Below are 20,715 nucleotides of genomic sequence, written 5' to 3'. Positions count from 1 at the left end.
CAATGCTTCAAAAGAAGTATATTCAAAATAAGTTCAACCTAATATATTACAAACCAAAATTACGTTCAACAATGCAAAATAAGTTTTATATTTCAAGTAAATACAATATTTGTTCATTAGCACGACAATCAACCTTTAAATATGTCATAGATTTCAAACTACAAGCCTAAATACATGTAAATAATAATCATTTTTTTGCAATATATTATATGTATATAAAAATAAAATATATTATAAGTAAAAAAATTCGAGCTAAGCCGAGCCGAGTGTCACACCTCTTTCAAAAGCGGAAGCATGAGGTGTGATTTGAGTGGTTCTCATTGCATACGATAAGTCAACGTGCTACATGATATAAAACAATCTCCATCTTGCCATTCAAAGTTTAAGTATCCAAAACACAGAATATAGTTTAAATTGTAGATCATAAAACAAAAGATAATTGTTTGAAAGTTTACAACACCCTTTCGAAACAAAGATCAAGGTTTTGCTTCCTATATCACCGCAAGAAGGCGGGTTATAGTAAACAAATCCAACAAAAGATGGCAAAGAAGGATAGACACGACATCTTGACAAAAGAGCCCACGAGCATTTCCACTAATTTCCTGAAATACATGTAAGTTTAAAAATCGTCAACAAAAGTTGGTGTGAATTCATGCAAATTGTGTAAGATGTAACACTTGTAACTGTATAAAAACAAGGTATGTAATTGTAAAATATAAGTTTGTAAGTTGTAATGAAATGGAATCGAGATCGCTAATGTTTCGCGAGGAGATTAACATATGTGACGACATAGGAAGCATCCAAACCTAGGCGACTTTTAACATCGTTTACCCTACGACTGTGACCCAAGAAACTCCATGGCTATGTGTTGCCAAGAAAGTGAGGCTGCCCGGACCTGCTAGATCTAACCCTTGTTCTTTCGGTCTAAACTAGATTGATGGTGCTTACGTATACCCTATTCGTGACATGATATATGTTTGATTCCTTTGTTTTAAACATACCAATTGTACATGTATTTTCCCCAAGGTTTAGAAAACAGTAAAAACGTTTAAAAGTGGGGACATGAACTCACTGCTTTGTGTCTCGTGCGTCTAGCTTCACCGACGTCCGCTACTTGAATGTCGTAACCTATAGACGTTCTAAGTATGTTAATCACCTAACTTGTAAATCTCTAAGTACAAGATACCATTTGGATTTTATGTGTCTTATTGAGCCTTACATGTATATGTTCTTATATTATTAGTGTACATATTTTATAATATATTAAATGATGTATTTGTTATATATATTTTATCCCAAAAATATATACTTGTGTAAGTAGGATTGAAAATGTTATATGTTAAAAATAATATATTTTAACCTTCCCAAATACTTGATACTTATATTGTTTTTCAAAAATAAATATAAGTAATTTGTTAAATAATATTTCTAATATTATTTTTGGTATAAGTATACTTGTATTTTAAGTGTAAATACTTGTGTATTTGTAGTAATTACCCAAAAATAAATTCTTTGATTTTTTTAATACTTTCTGAAATTTTATTTCTTAAAAATAATAATATTTTTAAGGTTTATTTGGTATATATATATATATATATATATATATATATATTTCGTCATACTTTGTTAAATATATATATATATATATATATATATATATATATATAGGGTCGGGATTTGGAGAAAACGGTAGAAAGTGTGAGAACGGTGAGAACGCTTATGGATCGTCCGATTAAATCAATCTATGGACTAGATTGGCGCGGTGACGTTTTCGTAAATAACATCAATTTTATTATGTAGACGCGCCTCATTAAGGGTAAAAGCTTCTTTACACCTCTATACCAAAACGCCATAATGATGAATAAAACGCCAATGCGGACCAAATCACATCGCTATATAAACAAAAAAAATCCAAGACATAAAAACACATCCCCCAAAACCTGAAACGCCATATTTTCTACTATATACCATTCAAATTACAAATGCCAAAATTCTAAAAACATCAAACACAACTACTAAAAAACGCCATATTTTCTACTATATACCATTCATCTTAGAAAACCCCAAAAACACTCAAACATCAAAAGATTCCAAAAGATCGATGGTTCTTTCAGATACACTATTTCCTCAGTAAAACACCAAAAATGCCAAATATCGTTTCTTGTATATTCAAAATATTGTTCTACGCCAAAGTGTCGGATAACGCATTCTTCTATGAGGTGTTGTGACTCAAATAACATTTTGCTGCATGAGATGGACAAATCATAAACAAAAAGATGCTGGGGTCAAATTTATGTCATTTTCTGTGTTTTGTTCTTGATGAAGTTTAAATGGCATGAAAAGACGAATGACACTATTGAGTTGTTTGAAGATACATATTCAAATAAAAACTCATGTCATTTTGTCTTTCCAAACGGCCACAAAAACACAAGCATGGCTAAGCCAAACCACCAGCGAACATGATTCAAAGAAGAAAGAGACTGTTGACAGTGAAGATTTGGAAGATGAATTGTTTTTTTTTTTAATTTTCTTTTTCTGTTGTTTGCTATGTATTTTTTAACTTAGAATAAAAAAAATAAATTATCTTAATTAAACGCCAAACAGTCATAATGCATATGAAAACGCCATAAATTGAGTAAAACGCCAAAAACTCCAAAACTATAATGAAAGTAACTTGCAGAAGTATTAATTAAAAAAAGGCTAAAAATGAAAAAAAAACGCCAAAAACTACTTAAACCCATTCAAAAACGCCAAACCTGAAAAAGCTGAACAAAAAAACAGTAAAAATACACAGTAAAACTGAAAAGACGGCTACTTTATTAATATCATTTATTATAAATAAAATCCCGCCTAAACTACGCGCCAAAAACATCCTATAAAGAGAGACTTCTCTGCACTAACAACTTATCACAAAACCAGAAACAAACGCCATATTCCCTCACTACTAGAAAACATGGTTTTTGTCATGTAATTTTTGGTTACAAAATGGGAGCAATTTCCTTGTTGTCACCAGTTTGCCACCGAAAATATGGTGACAAAAACACCCGTGTCAATTGCCCTAATGCCACCAAATAGCCACCATTTTTATATTTTGCTACCTTATTTTTACCACCACAAAATTCGTCAAAATTATTTGCCATCGCTTCATGTTTGCTACGCTCCGCCTTGTTTGCCACCGAGTTTGCCACCGAATTATGACGTGTTTTCATACCATTTAGTCACTGATATTGCCACCATTTAGCCATCGGTTTTTGCATGTTTTGATACCATTTAGCCACCGATATGGCCACCATTTAGCCACCATTTTTTACACAATTTGCGAGTTTTGATACCATTTAGCTACCAATATTGTTACCATTTAGCCACCATTTTTTACACCATTTGCTACCGTTTATTTGCTACCATTTATTGATTACTGTAATACTGGTTTGGTTTGGAATATGGGTTTTTAATTCAGATTTTTTTCATCAAAATTACATATCAATGATACTACAAAATAATATAAAAAAAGTCTAATAAAATCCAAAAATTATATAAAAAATATCATTTTCAAAAGCATATAATAAATACCAACTAGAACATAAAATAACTAAAACTATCATAATGAGATAAACATCTAAACATTCAAAACCAAGTGTTTATAGTATATCATCGAACAGCAGCTGTTAATATAGCTTCAATTTGTGACATTCTATCAAGCATAACATCTTTATCCACCTTATCTTTTTTCTTTTTCAACCAACAACCCCGCAATAATTCCATTGAACCTTTCTTTTTCTTCATCTTTTTCCTTAACGAGCTCCTTGATAACTAAGTTCAACTTTTCAATCTACAAAACAACCAACGAATAAAATTAAGAAATCAGAATTAACGAAAAGTAATAATGGGTCAAGTTGGTTGCAAAGAAAACAAAATACAATTGTGAGCTACACTTCAAGTGCTAGAAGCTAAATAGCATGTTCTAGTTTGTTTACATATTAAGAAGGAAATTACACCTAATTTTAAAAACATATTTTTGCATGAAACAACCCGTAAAGAAGTGTAATCAAATCAATATGAAATTCCTTAACATTCTCACTAATTTAAGAGCATCAAACGTAACAATAAAAAACAAGCATCACAAACCAAACAAACATAATAACACTAGGAAACGATACAAATGCACAAAAGGATTAAAAATACCTTAGGGTCTTCTCTGCTATGTACACACGAGTCACTAACATTGCCTAACCCGTACACTTTTCCTTTATTCTTGCCCTTAGCTCGTGACCACAAGTCTTTGTCAAATTTTGGATGATTATTACGTTCTTTCCCATACTTCTCCACAAGAAAACCTTCATTTGCAACTGTAAACGACACCCAGATGATAAAAAAGTAAAACCACAATTTCCACAAAATACAGGATTAACCAACACAATTAAGCACTCATGATTATCAAACAAACCTGTGTATGATCAGATATGTGTGAGCCGACCTAACATAAACTTTGGTGATCATACTTGACACGTTAACTATTATTAAAAAAAACTAAAACTTCTGAACAAAAAGTGAGTCGAGCCGACCCCATCTGTTGTAACTTGTACCAAAAAATTACTCCTTTTGACCCGTTACCCGATCCACTTAACCAGCCCATTTTCCACCACTAGAAGTGACGATTAGATTAACGGAAACGAGGCTTGTTAATGACAATGCTCTAAGCTCCAAAAAGATCCCTTGTTTACACCTGTTGTCGACAAGAATGTAAAAATCATACGCACCATGTCCGTGAAGTACCGACATCATAGAAAAAAAATGTAAAAAATCAAACAGGAACCATAAAACTAAAGATAATATTTTGGAAGGAAAAAGAGGTATTCATTCCATTAAAAAGAAATAGACCACAGCAAGCTACTACTAACCCGAGCAGCCCCAAGAAAAAGGTCATACGGCAAGCAATTCAAAAGAAAAACAAAATGCACTGTTTTAAATCAATCACCATTAAAATAACAATATAGTGAAATTTGTTAACATAACTTCATTTCCTTTTAGGGTAAATGATAAACAAACTATTTAAACAAGCAGACTTAAATTGTCTAAAACAAGGTAATGAAAATATGCATCTAAAAACTATTCATGTGCACCCGTTAGAAATAGAGCTCAAATTGAGTAGAGTTCAAGCTCTCTTATGTTGTATCGGCCAAGCTCGGGCTCTGCTCGTTCAAGCTCTCTTATGTTGTATCGGCCAAGCTCGGGCTCTGCTCGTTTATGCCCCTATTTCTAAATATTTCTTAAATTGTAACAAATTAAGAAACAAGATAAGAACATATTGGTTACCTCATCAAAGAGACGAACCATCGCCTCGTAATTAAATTTTGAACCAAATTTCTGCACAAAATAATAAAAAACAGCCAAGTTACGACAAAATACCAGTACAATTATTTTAACTTATGTTGGTCAAAATTACCGTTGAAAAATGTTGACTAGCAGCTTCTCCCGCTGTTTGAGGAGGCTTAATGTTAGCCTCTACCTCTCTCTTTCTTTTGATTTTCTATTTTCACGTCATACCATACATGAGAGGGAAGTCAATCCAACAGATATCATAATTTTAAGATCTGCAGTAGATGCATAACATTAAACGCAAACTTAAAATAATGTAAGTAAAAAAGGCGTGATGCGCTCCGATGCATTTTGATCACAAAAGCCAATGCGCCAGGGGCCCACATCACGTATGTGAGTAGTTCGTTATAAAAAAATTAATTATACATGACAATGTTTAAGGAAATTACATGGGACAGCCAAACAATATGCCAGCTGCATTAGGAATATAGATCCAGGAGGATCTGATTCATTATAAGCGGTCATGACTTTAGCTGTGCTTTGGCGCGTATCATCATTAAATCGAAGTGTACGCCACTGATACCAGAGAATTCTGAAAGACACGTTCTATTCACTCCTTGGACAACAACAAACAGTAACATCAGGAAATCCTCTCAACTGAAGAAAAAAAAATGAAAAAAGTCAACTTACCAATGCGTTCGACTTCTGTTGAAGTGACTATATTTTCAGTTTCTTTCATGTTACCCTGTGTTCCTGTGACAACCCTCACCAAATCAGGTATCCGTATGACTTAATTAATATTTAATTACTGCTTAATTACTGTGCTTGCTTGAAATTGTGGATAAACTGCTACTTGAATACTGATACATACACATACTTGCATCATACTTTATTAACTGTCACTCCATTATTTACATACAGAACTTTAGTGACAAACTTGATGCACAAAAGCACAGTAGCACAATGAACGGATAACCCAGAAAACGTGCTGACATAGCCAGCACCAGGCAGACACTGCCTCTAAGGCCTGTATGAGCCAGAGATAGTTTACTACAACTGTAGAGAGTGTAGGGAAATGAGGGTTGTAGAACTGCGTTACTAGGTATAAGTTATAGTGACCGGATGTGCCAAATATATGATTTAAACACAAAATCCTGCACTTTAATATAAAATTCAGCATTTTAGCTAACTAGTAAAGTGCAAAAAACATGGGAAAATAATACTAGACACTTTCCAAAGTGTCGGGAATTCTTTGTGTCACTAAAAATAATATTAACGACACTTTAAAGCTTTGTTAAGCACTTTAACGGATCAGTATCCAACCGAACAACCGGACTTAACTCGGGACATAAAAATATTGTCATTGACACTGTTGTTCTTTTTCTGAGCCAGTTAGGGTCCCCGAATACCCTAACACTCGTTATAAATTACAACACACTAGTAACCAATTTTAAATCTCTAACTTAACTAACTAACTTAATCATCTAGTTGGAATCTAACCATGAGAAACCCCCCCCCCCCAAACGAGTTCGGTCCCATGAAGGGGACAACCACTTACACATTTTGATTATTATAATCCTCATGCTTAAAATCTTAAAGACACATTATCTCTTGGACAATTAGGATGAATGGGTTATAAATTAACATCATGGGTAAACACTTAACATTCATCACTTGAACAAATTTCACTCCTCTCTCCCCTTCCTCTTGATTCTCGGCCGACAACCATAGCCACACCACCACCACTTTCCGATTTCGATCTTGCTATTTCAAGCACATACAAGGGTGAAGGATCACGCACAAGGAAGCCCGGTGCTTACGGATTGCCAAGGACCTCACTACGTTGCTATTAACCACCCGTTTTTTGTCTAGTTTCTTCCCTAGCCTCGAGCTAGTAGTAAGTGACTCTAAACGCCTTCTTGATCTTGTCTAAAGTGGTTAATAAGAGATTTGTCGGTTGAAAATCATGAACACTAGAGAACAAAACTAAAAGTCTACTAAAAGTGATGAACTTGGTGGATAATAAGTAAATAATAGTGTAAAACTCTTGGATCTTGTTTTGTGATGATTATTTTATGTTGTTTTATGTTAGTAGTAGTTCGGATCGTCATCTAACCCGGCTAAGTCATGTTCATAGAACATGAACCAGTGTATGTTAAGTGTGATAGTGGTTAGATGAAGAACACTACTACTTATAACCATGAACTTGTGTAAAAGTGATTTTTCTTATAAAATGAAGTTCTAAACTAGTAGATCTAAAGATCTACAAGTGGTATTTTCGAAGAACCAAGTGTAAAGTGAAATCATGTTTAGAAGCCGGGTCTTTCTTAAAACAAAGGTGTTTTTGTGAACACACAAGTGTGTAGACACTTGTGTAATGAAAGGTTTTAACAAAGAATTATTTTTGTAATATTTGACCAAGAAGTTGTAAAGATGCATCTTCTTTAAAAATAAGATTTTCAAGAAACCGATTTCATTTATAACAATAGAAAGATCTATTAAAAATAATGGAAAGTTACTACGCACTTTTACATAACCCACAAGTTCATGTGTTTACGATTTACGTATATTTTGATCTAGATTGACGTTGAAATATTGTTTGTTGATGTTGGGAACATTGTTGATTGAATTTTTAAAAGAAAATGATACGCTAGAAAGCGTGGCCACCTCCAGTTACAGAGGAAACTCTGGCAAAATTTTTCCAAAAATCTAACACTTGGAAATATTTTTATCACAAGTATTATGAATACATTTTTAACTTGTTTTCCAAATAAAATTTCGCCACAATTTTATTACAAAACTCCCAAGTGTCGGAGGTGGGATTTTCATAAATAAAACTTGCTAAATATATATTTAGAATATATATTTTTCATGGCAACACTTGTGTAAACTTTATGATTATTTTGTGAACTACATGAATATTATTTTTAGGGTAAAAATAATATTACTGAATATTAATGACTCCAAAATAATTCTAACGCCCTCACAATAAATAGTTAAGTTATAACGGTATTATTATTACCACCCGATCTTTATCTGTAACTTACGTATTTTTAGAAAATACTCTTAAACGCGTATTTTGACAAAAGTATTATTTTGGGAAAATTATATGTAATAAAATATAATATTTTTTGGAAAAATATTTATATTTTGGAGAAAGAATTAAAATATATTTTAAGTGAGACTTAATAATATATTTTAAAGATACAGAAACACACATGTATTAAAACCCCCATCCTTAGGAAGGAATATATTTACCAAATAATTACGAAGTGTAATTACGAAATAGTTGCCTAACTATTTCCCAAAAACTTAAACTTTAAGCTAAGGCACGGCCGTCCGTCTAATAGAAGTTAGTACGTGTAGGTCGTCGAACAGCAGATTGTCTGGGAGATACTTTTTAGAGACGCACTTCGGTGAGTTCATGTCCCCCTTTTCTCTTAACTGTTTTCAGTTTTCTAAACTGCGGGGGTGAAATACATGTTACTATGATTACGAGTACTTTTACACATGGTATGATTAGCGTAAGGAGGGTTACTACTTAGATCATGTGAGTGGGTAGGCGGGAACTGAAGGCCATTTGTCCTCATTGTAGGACCGAGGGACAGTAGCGGTAGATCTATCTGGGTGTAGCGAGCCCAGCCCCAGGCCCAACAGTACGGACCTCGGGGTGACTTTGTACCCGACGCAAAAATCTGCTAGGTTTGAGTCTTCCTACTGCACTTCACACATATCAATGGCCTTGCAAACCATTGGTGATCTCTTTATTTCCTTATTTGCTACATACCAGGGATTTTTATACTTACAAAGGTTTTACATACTCACTACACATGAACTCGCTCAACATTTTTGTTGATTTTTTCAACTTACATGTATTTCAGGGAACTAAGGATCTGGCACGGTATGCTACGTTTTCACGCTGCAATAGAGTTATGGGATCATCCTCGTTTAGGGATTGCGACTTTTACCTGGACGAGTCGCAAGTCTTAAACGGTGTTTATTTTATGTTTATGGTTGCGTCTTAAGAACAATGTTTTTATTTTCTAGTATTGTAAACTCGATGCATGTGTCTGCATTTTAAAACAATGTTGTAGTATTTTGTTTTTAAGACTTTATTCAATGGATGATCTGCATGGTTTTAAATTCATATAGCTTTGTTGTGATTAAGCCATGGTATTAAGAAGTCACACCAAATTAACCCACGCTTCCGCAAAGCCAGGGTGTGACAGTTCCCTACAATTATGAACAAGTCAAAATCCTAATTTCACACCAAGCATAGTAAACACAATCATGACTTCTACATGTACAAAGTACACGTATTAGTGTTGGAAAACTGGATCGAACAATCACATAACACGATATTGGTGACAAATCACAAGTCACGTTTTAAACTTTGATAAAATCAAAAGATCATCCGTGACCCCTAAACCCTATATTTATACTCGATACAACCCTTGCTAATCATTAATCAAGTCAACATGACCTACAAGAATTCTAATCTAATAAAAAACTACTCTCCTAATCTAATCCTTACGAAACAAAATAGAACAGATCTTCCAACGGCAGCCGATACTTTTCTAATTTATCTACCCATTAATTTCAACTTTAAACACTTTATCAACCCATTAATTTCAGCCAATACTCTCCTGGAGGCCTGTAATCTATATTATGAACAACATACAAGCAACCTGCAATTTCAATATTTTGAATCAATACCTGGAACATGTGATTTTTTAACAATTTGGGGTTTCGTTTCATGACCCGGGACTTGCGATTTTGGGCAAAGGTCAATTACGATTCCAGTGTCAAGACCTGGAGCAACGATTGGAATGAAACCAACTACTTTCCACCTTTAATTTGGATTCGGTTTGGTAAGGGGCTGTTGCTAAAGATTGAATGAGCCAAACAGTTATCCACCCGTCTTCGCTGACAAACCGTGTATTCGAATTCGGACAATGAAGCTGAGTTCTTCGTCTTGGTAGAAAATCTCAAGGATGTTGGGGTTGAGCGGAGGAGGCAATTAACTTTGGGGGGTTACCTCCTCATTAGATCAAAACCCTAGCGATGTGAAATTAAGAGCGGGCCTCTAAAAATTAACCCGCTTAATTTAAGTTTTCATCTTGCCACCATTAACACGGTGGCAATTAAAAAAGGCCCTTTTATTTCTAATGTATTTTCGATGTTTTTAATTTTGTTTAGTATTTTTCCTACGGATTTATCACCAAAGTTAAACGGTGGCAAAATTTCCAACCATTTAGCCACCATATCATAACAAGTATGCTTAATTTCAATTTTGGGGGAAGCGACTTGCTAAATTTGCTACCATTTTTTTCGGTAGCAAATTTTAGTGACAATTGCCCAATTTTCTAGTAGTGCCTAGAAACCATTCACTTTAAAAACGCCAAAAAAATACTTAAAAAAGCCACAGATGCAGAACCTCGATTCTGCTATATTGAGTATTGATCTGAATGAAGTTTCACTGAATGGATTCTTCTCTAAGTTAGGTATCTCTATAATCTTTTGCTGAATGAGATGGACAAATATTCAAGATAAAGAGACTGATGACACTGATATGACATCAAGTCACTTTGTTCTTGATGGATATATGGATGACATGAAGGGATCAATACATTAGAGCAGGCGTTGGTCTTCAACATGTCATCAAACAAAGTATATAACCACCCACCATAAAGAATACCACAAAAAATAAGCATCCTCTAAAGACGGCCGTTATGTAGGAAAATAAGGATCTACACAAGGCATTCAAAAACAGGTTCAAAACGCCAAAAAGGTTAAAGTAGAAGAGGCTGATGACAGTGAAGATTTGAATGAGAAATTAGATTGTAATTTTTAATTTTTTTTCATTTTCTATTGTTTGTTATGTAATTCTGTGTTGTTTATCATCTAATTCTCTGTTATTTTAAAAAAATTGAGTATAAAACGCCAAAATCTACAAACACCAAAACGCCTAATAGTGTGAGAACAAATGCTAGCAAAGTACAAGGTTGCTATATAAAACGCCAAAAACGTAAACAAAGTATTATTGGAAAGTTGAAAGAAACAGTAAAATAAAGAGACGGTATCATTTATTGCCAAAAACATTATAGTTATATTAATGCCACAACATGGAAAATTGAAAATTATTTATCTTTTCAAAACGCCATAATTGCCTGTCACATTATAGGCCTGTATCCTAGATGGCAAATCACTTGATATAATAAAATCAAGAAAATTACTGATGTTTTTTAAATCAAAAAAACGCCAAAACAATACTTAAAACGCCAAAATATTTACTACAGTTCTGATCTAAAAACAATAAAAACATCGCGTATTTAATAAACGCCAAAAAAATGGAAAGATGAAGGGACACGCGTTAATAAAAAAAGAAATATGAAAGGACAAAAAAGCCCCTCCGCCTTTCTCTAAGCGGCGTGACACGTGTTAGGCCAGGAAGCGTTCTCACCATTCTCACACTTTTGAGCGTTTTCTCCTGATCCCGTTTCTATATATATATATATATATACACACACACACTTACTTATTTTTGTCAATTTTCAAATTTTATAATTCTTCCTTCACTTGTAGTAATTTTTATATAAGTCCATAAATATGTAAAATTGTCCAATAAGTCGAATATTTGTCCAAGTCCATAATTTTGTAGGAAATATATTTATATTAGTATATATTTTTTGTATTTGTCCATGTATCCTTTTTAAGATAATTTTGTGTACTTGTATACTTGAGTATTTCTTGTGTATTTGTATGTGTATTTTGGTAGTATACTCCTTTGGAGTATTTAGTGTATTTTTCAAGTTCCTAACATCACTAATACATAATATACACTTAGCACATAATTTTTGTGACCACTAAATATATATATTTTTCCCTAAAAAAATATACATACTAAATATTGTTTTTATACTTGAAGAAAACTTTATTTCTTACTTGTAGTTTTTGTATAAAAATTAGGAAACCCTTGTAAATATTTTTAAGTGAATTTTTGGGGAATAAGTTTCACCAAAACTTATATTTTTCTAAGTGTCAAAATTTTATAAAAATTTTGACATAGGAGGTTTCCCATGTTTTCAAAACATGTGTTTATTTTCTTTTTCATCGCCAAAAATCAATTTCAAACAATTTCACAAGTAACATACACTAAAATCACCATAATAAATCTTATGATGAAATTGATTTTTGTTAAACATGTGTAGTCTTTTAGATCTACACTTCACATACTTAAATCTTCCAAAAATAAGTGTTCTTGTTTAATTTTAGCAAACTTTTTATGAAACTTTATTTTACTAAATAAATCATCCACAAGTTTTAGGGTTTTAAAACGATGAGAAATATATTCTACAACCATTTTCATGTTCATTTTGAAGATCTTTAAGTTCATCATCAAGTTTCATCATGGATCTTTCATGATCCATGCTTAAACTTGTTAGATCTAAGCTTCGAACAAGCTTATACATGATGGATCTAACTAAAAACACAAGATTCAACACTCACAACTTCATCACATACATCAAACAACTTCAAAACAACTTGTTTTCACTTAGATTATGTTAGATCTTCATGTTACCATCTTTTAAAGTTTAGTTTCTTTGATGGCGTAACTTGTACATACTAATAACAGGAAGTAAAATAGAGATTATGATGCTTACTACTAGCTCTAGTGGCTAGGGAAGTGACAAGAACAAGAACAAGATGAAGAATGAAGAAAATAGTTGGATAAAAGCTCCACAAGGTGGACCTTCAACTTCCTTTGCTCCTAGCTTTCTTAGATCCTCTTCTTACACCTATGTAACACCTTAGAATGCTTGTTTGATGAATGAAAATGGAGATGTATGGGAGTGTGAGTGTGGCCGTGAGTGAGGAAGATGAGTGAAAATTTGAAAGTGAAAGTTAGGAGAAAACAATCTTGTGGTTAATTCTTATAATCATCCAACGACTCTTTAACCATTAGTTTACATGTCCCATATCTAGACATCAAAAGAATATTATAATGGGAAAGGGAGTGGGGCCATGTTGGGGCCGGTTGGAGATAAGGGGGGGGGGGTTAATTGTAGATTTTTGGTAGTTTAGGGTAGAAGATGTAAATTAGAAGGTTAAATGGAATGTTAAGTATGTTTATGTGTTTTGATGATTTTTAAGGTGTTCTAGCACCATAACTAGCTTCAAATCATAAAAACAATGTTTCTACTCCATTTTTGGTGTTTTGGGTAGTGTCCAGTTAATTGTTCGGTTATCGGTTCGTTAAAGTGCTAAATTGTGAATTTTACAAGGTATGAAGTACCTTTTGTGACAGTTTTCATTCCCGACACTTTACATGGTATTCTGGACATCTAAACCTTAATTCTGCATGTTATTTTGATGTTAAATTGCCGTTTTTGCTAATTTTCTGCAGAATTCTGCATTTAAAGTGCGTTTCAGGTACTTTTTAGTGCTTGTTTTAACTTCCGGAAAGTGTTTATGTTAACCTTTGTTCACCTTTTTAAGTTTCAATGTATTTTTGATGTTGGACCTACTTCTAATTGCTAAATCTATCGTTTAGTTGTATTCTGCAGTCATGCTGACGCAACTTATCTAACCGGTGAGCTTACTAACCATTCTGACGCAATGCTTAAAGTATTGTATAATGTGACAGTTAATATATGAAACATGCATGAATTCAATTGTATAACAAGTAACCATGAAATGTTGACGTGTAATCACATAAATGTAGGAAATAATTAATTATTAAAATAGTACGGAAATTACCGGTTTTGTGCCAGTTGTCACAGTCTTCCCCTGTTAAAAGAATTTCGTCTCGAAATTCATGCTGAGTTATCTCTCGCGGGAGCTTCCTTGAACAAGTGGGGGTACTTGGCTTTAAATTTATCCTCCGTTCCCAAGTATACTCGGGCCCGTGTTTAGAGTTCCAACGTACCTTAACCAGTTTTATACGACTTCTCCTCGTTTTCTAGACCTTCCAGTCCATCACCTCAACAGGTTCTTCCGTGAATCGGAGCTTGTCGTCAATATGAACTTCATCCGCAGGGATGACAACGGTTTCCTGGGTTGGACTCTTTTTGAGGTTTGACACATGGAACGTTTCATGTACACCATTTAGTTCCTCTAGTAACTCCAACTTGTACGCCACGGTACCAATTTTCTCCAAAATCTTGAATGGACCAATATATCGTGGATTCAACTTTCCACGTTTCCCGAACCTTGCTACACCCTTCCAAGGTGAGACTTTCAACAGAACCATGTCTCCTACCTCGAAAGGTAACGGTTTTCATCTTCGATCGGCGTAGGACTTTTGTCGATCACGAGCCGCCTTGATACAGTCTCGAATCTGAAAGATCTTGTCAGTCGTTTCTTGGACTAGTTCGGGACCAATTAGCTACCTGTCTCCAGCTTTTGCCCAACACAGAGGTGAGCGACATTTGCGACTGTACAAAGCTTCAAACGGAGCGACCTTTATGCTTGCATGATAGTTGTTATTATAGGAGAACTCCACCAGGGGTAGGTGAGTATCCCAGCTGCTGCCTAAATCCATAACACTCGGACGGAGCATTTCTTCTAGGGTTTGTATGGTCCGGTCGCTCTGGCCATCGGTTTGCGGATGGAAGGCCATGCTTAGATCCAGTTGAGATCCAAAGGCCTCCTGAAAAGATTGCCAGATCCTTGATACGAAGTGTCCATCTCTGTCGGAAATAATTGAAGTAGGCACTCCATGGCGTGCCACTATTTCCTTTAGGTACAATTCGGCAAGCTTTCCAATACTATCCTTCTCCCTTATCGGCAGGAAATGCGCAGACTTGGTTAATCGATCAACTATTACCCAAATCATATCGTGTCCTCTAGGGGCCTTGGATAATTTAGTTATAAAATCCATCGATATTTGTTCCCACTTCCATACGGGTATCTCAGGTTGTTGCAACAGGCCTGATGGTTTCTGATACTCCGCCTTGACCTTAGCGCAGGTCAAGCACTTTCCAACATAAGTAGCAACATCATTCTTGAGATTCAGCCACCAATAATATTCTCTCAAGTCTTGATACATTTTGTCCGATCCAGGGTGGATCGAGTATCTTGACTTGTGGGCCTCATCAAAGATAGCTTCCCGAATACCGCTAAAGAACGGAACCCAAATGTGTCCCATGAAGTATAAGGTTCCCTCCTTGTTTGGCACCAACTGTTTCTCCATACCCCGGAGAAGTTCAGCTTTAAGGTTCTCTTTCTTCATTGCTTCTTGTTGGGCATCGTGAATACGCGTAGTAAGATCCGTCTGAATTGTCATTTCCAAAGCTCGAACCCTTAAAGTTTTAACCCTTTCCTTTCGACTAAGGTGCTGTACCACATTTGCCTTTCCAGGGTGGTACTTAATCTCACAGTCAAAATCATTCAGCAACTCAACCCATCATCGCTGACGCTTATTTAATTCCTTCTAATTAAATATGTGCTGCAAGCCCTTGTGGTCTGTGAAGATAGTACACCGAGTACCATACAGTTAGTGCCGCCAGATTTTCAAAGCAAACACCACCGCACCTAATTCAAGGTCGTGGGTGGTATAATTCTTTTCATGAACCTTCAACTGTCATGATGCATATGCGATGACCTTCTGTCGTTGCATGAGCACGCAACCCAAACCTTGATGTAAACCGTCACAGTACACCACAAAATCTTTGGTACCTTCAGGCAGCGATAAGATCGGCGCGTTACATAGCTTATCTTTAAGAAGTTGAAAGGCTTCTTCTTGTTTGTCTCCCTAGTAAAACTTTTTGTCCTTCTGCGTAAGGGAAGTTAGCGGTTGAGCAATCTTGGAAAAATTCTCAATAAATCTTTGGTAATAGCCCGCTAATCCCAGAAACTGCCGTACTTCGGTCGGAGTTTTGGGCGCTTCCCAATTCTTGATTGCTTCGATCTTTGACGGGTCTACATATAGACCATTCTCATTCACAACATGACCAAGGAACTGTACCTCGCGAATCCAAAATTCGCATTTTGAGAACTTCGCGTAAAGCTTCTCGTTCTTCAGTAATTCAAGAATGGTCCTCAGATGTTGCTCATGCTCTTCTTTCGTTTGCGAATATATCAAGATATCGTCGATAAATACAATCACAAATTTATCGAGATATGGTTTGCATACGCGATTCATTAGATCAATAAAAACTACCGCTGCGTTCGTCAAACCAAACGACATAACTAGAAACTCGTAGTGCCCATAACGAGTCTTGAATGCTGTCTTCGGTATGCTCTCCTCCTGAATCCTCAACTGACGATATCCAGATCGAAGGTCAATCTTGGAGTAATAGCTCGATCCTTACAACTGGTCGAATAAGTCGTCAATCCTCAGTAGTGGATACCTATTCTTAACAGTGAGCTTATTCAACTCCCTATAATCAATACACATCCTAAGCATTCCATCCTTTTTCTTCACGAATAACACGGGAGCTCCCCAAGGCGAGAAGCTCGGCGTTATGAATCCCTTATCCAACAACTCCTGGAGTTGTGTAGATAATTCTTGCATTTCGGATAGCGCAAGTCGGTATGGTGCCTTGGCTACAGGAGCGGCGCCTGGAACCTAGGCAAAATGGAATTCGACTTGTCTCTGCGGAGGCAATCCCGGCAAGTCTTCGGGGAAGACTTCAGGGAAATCCTTCACCACTGGGATGTCTTCAAGCTTTGGTTCCTCAACCTTCTTATCTACTACATGCGCCAAAAAGGCAACACATCCTTTTCGCAAGCATTTATGTGCCTTCATGCAGTTGATGATCCAGAAGGAGCGTGTCTCATTTCTCTCCATGCACTATGAGTATTTCATCATTCGCAAGAGGGATGCGAATGATCTTCTCATGACAAAAGACTTCGGCTCTATTCTTGGATAGCCAATCCATGCCGACTACAACATCAAAACTACCCAACTGGACAGGTAACAGATCATATCAAATTTCCGTTCTCCAAGTTCCAACGAACATCCTTTAACAACTTCCCCCGATTCGACAAGTTTACCATTGGCTAATTCTATGGAATAAGGAATATATAATCTACTAGATTCAACCCCAAGCATATGTTTAAATTCCACAGACATGAAACTAAAATCCGCACCAGTGTCAAATAGTATGGATGCAAAGTGATTGTTAACGAGAAACGTATCGATGACCATGTTAGGGTCTTCGCGGGCGTTCCTTGCTCCTATGACAAATGCTCGACCTTGAGCGTTGTTCTCCTTTGGGCAATCTTTCTTGTAGTGCTCCTTACTACCACATCCAAAACATCCCTGGTTACGTCCAGTCACATTTCCGTTTCGATTACCAGTGCCATTACCATTTCCATTACCATTCCCAGCACCGTTACCATTGCGATTCCCATTACCATTACCATTACCATTTTCACCTCCGTTTCCTTTTCCCCAACAATATTCTGTATGATGACCCAGTTTACCACATTTTTCACACTTCGGCCCACGACAAGAACCCAGATGGTGATACTTGCACTTATCACCCTTGGGCGGGTAGCCCAGATACTTCTTAACTCTAGTTTCGTTAGCAGCAGCAAACGTCTTTGCCTCGCGGGGCAATTTGAATCACGTTTTTTGTTGTTATTGCAGTTCTTGTTATTGTTGCGGGTTGCTTGATTAAGGCTAGAGTGTTTCCTACTCTTATCCCCAAATGACTCAGCATGTGTTTCCAATTTCTCAGTTATCTTCATTGATAACTTTTTCATCCTAACAGCATCTTCAGTAAGGCTGACAACCAGAGTTATAGCCTGAGTAATAGTGGTAGGGTTTGCTGCAGTCACCATCCTACAAATCTTTGGAGCCAATCCCCAAATGTAGTGCTTGATGCGCTTAAATTCAGGAGCCACAAGATAGGGGATCACCCTCGAGAGATCATGGGACCTTTGAGTGTACCCTACAATATCTGCACCAACCATAGCCAAGTTCCAGAATTCGGTCTCCAACTTCTGAAGTTCGGCACATGAACAATACTTCTCCCTCATTCTTTCCTTCAAGTCATCCCAAGACATACCATAAGCCGCGTCATCACCCAAAGTTTGAACTTGCAAGTTCCACTAAGTCAAGGCTTCATCTACGAACAATCCAGTAACGAAAGTAACTTGTTGATCAGTGGTGCACTTGCTCATTCGGATTGTGGAATCAATTTTCTCCGTCCAGCGCACGAAAGCCACTGCACCTCCAGTGCTGTCATAATTCAGTGGCTTGCAATCCAGAAACTGCTTGTAGGTGCAACCTGGAATTTATACAACCGATTCATGAATGAGCAAATAATGAAACAATGATCATTCATAAGTTTCATCAATTGTAGCAAATCAACTCGACGTTACCTTGGTTAAGGCTTCCTCCAGATGAGTCACCATGACCATTTCGGCCAGTACCTCCTGTACCGCCGCTGTATTCAGCACGGTTCACCTCATACTGGGTGATGGCTTCGGAAATATGTTCTTCCAGAAGAGAATTCAACTCTTCGGCAGTCCTCGGCATTGGTGGGGGTGGAGTTTACCCCTTGTGACCGAATCATCCTTCTTTCTGGTGCCATGTTCTACTAAATAATCATACGACAATGATTAGGGTGGTATGAGGGGGATATGAGGGGTGTATCAGTGGGTGTGGAAACAAGAGTAGGTGTAGCAGGTGCAGCTGACATGGCATCATCGTCATCTGCAGGGTAAGCCTCTAGACCTGCGGCCCGGAGTGCGGAAGAGGTCACTGACTCCCATGAGTCAGCATCAGAATCGGGATCAGAATTAGAAGCAATGTCAATGACAGAGACTACATGTGATGCCACCTCCAAGATAGCGATGTCAAATACCTCACCATCTCCAAGATTATCATCAGGGTGATCCACCTCGAACACGAGAACCTCAACGTCGTCATCTAGGTCAACAATGAAGGGCCAATCCTCAGCAGGGATGGCGGGAAGTGGAAGAGCATGGATAGGAATAGGCTCGACGATATGCTCACCATCAAGATGTCCAATAATGAGCTGGTCGTGAATAGGTAAGGGTAGAACGTCATCTTCCTGAGGGGTGTCATCTAGATTACCATCGTCAGACATGAAATCAGGATCTTCGTCCGGATCGGAGTTGGTATCAGAGGTGAAAACCTTCTCAGCTTGCCCTCCACTGTCATCATCAAAGACGAGCTCCATCGGATCATGCTCGTCATACATCTCGCTACTTATGGAGGAAGACATGATAACTTGTACAGAAATGTTACGCCATATATACATATTAATAAATTCTACTTAATATATATATATATATATATATATATATATATAGTTACACACAAGGATGCAAGCAGTTCCAAGTTGAGTATGCATGCTACTTTTGTGCACCCTAAGTCACGTAAGTGTCCTTGCTTGGTTTTTGAAAAAAAATGACTTTATGTAGTGGATCTCGCGGGAAGTTTTATGCAATGAAAACTTTTGTAAAAATTGTTTGTATGAGAGGATCCTAAGGATTGTAGACTAGACTCGAGAAAGAATCCTTCTCTACAATCAAAGCTCTGATACCAATCTGTCACACCCCTTTCAAAGGCGGAAGCACGAGGTGTGATCTGAGTGGTTCTCATTGCATACGACAAGTAAACATGCAACATGATATAAAACAATCTCCATCTTGCCATTCAAAGTTTAAGTATCCAAAATACATAATTTAGTTTAAAGTTTACATCATAAACAAAAGATAATTGTTTGAAAGTTTACAACATCATTTCGAAACAAAGATCAAGGTTTTGCTTCCTATATCACCACAAGAAGGTGGGATATAGTAAACAAATCCAACAAAAGATGGCAAAGGAGGATAGACACTAAACATCTTGAAATACGACACTACATCTTGACAAAAGAGCCCGCGAGCATTTCCACTAATTTCCTGAAATACATGTAAGTTTAAAAATCATCAACAAAAGTTGGTGTGAATTCATGCAGATTATGTAAGATGTAACATTTGTAATTGTATAAAAACATGGCATGTAATTGTAAAATGTAAGTTTGTAAGTTGTAATGAAATGGAACCGAGATCGCTAATATTTCGCAAGGACATTAACATATGTGACGACATAGGAAGCATCCAAACCTAGGCAACTTTTAACATCGTTTACCCTACGACTATGACCCAAGACACTCCATGGCTATGTGTTGCCAAGATAGTGAGGCTGCCCGGACCTGCTAGATCAACCCTTGTTCTTTCGGTTTAAATTAGATTGATGGTGCTTACGTATACCCTATTCGTGACATGATCTATGTTTGATTCCTTTGTTTTAAACATACCAATTGTACATGTATTTTCCCCAAGGTTTAGAAAACAATAATAAAGTTTAAAAGTGGGGACATGAACTCACTATTTTGCGTCTCGTGTGTCTAGCTTCACCGGCGTTCGCTACTT

The 20,715-nt window shown here is 36.4% G+C and overlaps 1 long non-coding RNA gene across 1 annotated transcript; it reads right to left on the bottom strand.

Moving 5' to 3' along the window:
* Positions 1-3,778: 3,778 nt before the first annotated feature.
* Positions 3,779-4,304, bottom strand: LOC118479612. The gene is made up of 2 exons (XR_004859740.1): positions 4,183-4,304; positions 3,779-3,829 (listed from the first exon to the last, which is right to left on the bottom strand). It is a non-coding gene; the product is annotated as an uncharacterized LOC118479612 (long non-coding RNA).
* Between the last annotated feature and the right edge of the window lie 16,411 nt (positions 4,305-20,715).

The sequence above is a fragment of the Helianthus annuus genome, chromosome 1, assembly GCF_002127325.2.
Source record: "Helianthus annuus cultivar XRQ/B chromosome 1, HanXRQr2.0-SUNRISE, whole genome shotgun sequence".
In the NCBI taxonomy this organism is placed as follows: Eukaryota; Viridiplantae; Streptophyta; class Magnoliopsida; order Asterales; family Asteraceae; genus Helianthus; species Helianthus annuus.
Note: the sequence above shows the minus strand (reverse complement) of the source record. Positions and strands in the feature narration are given on the sequence as shown.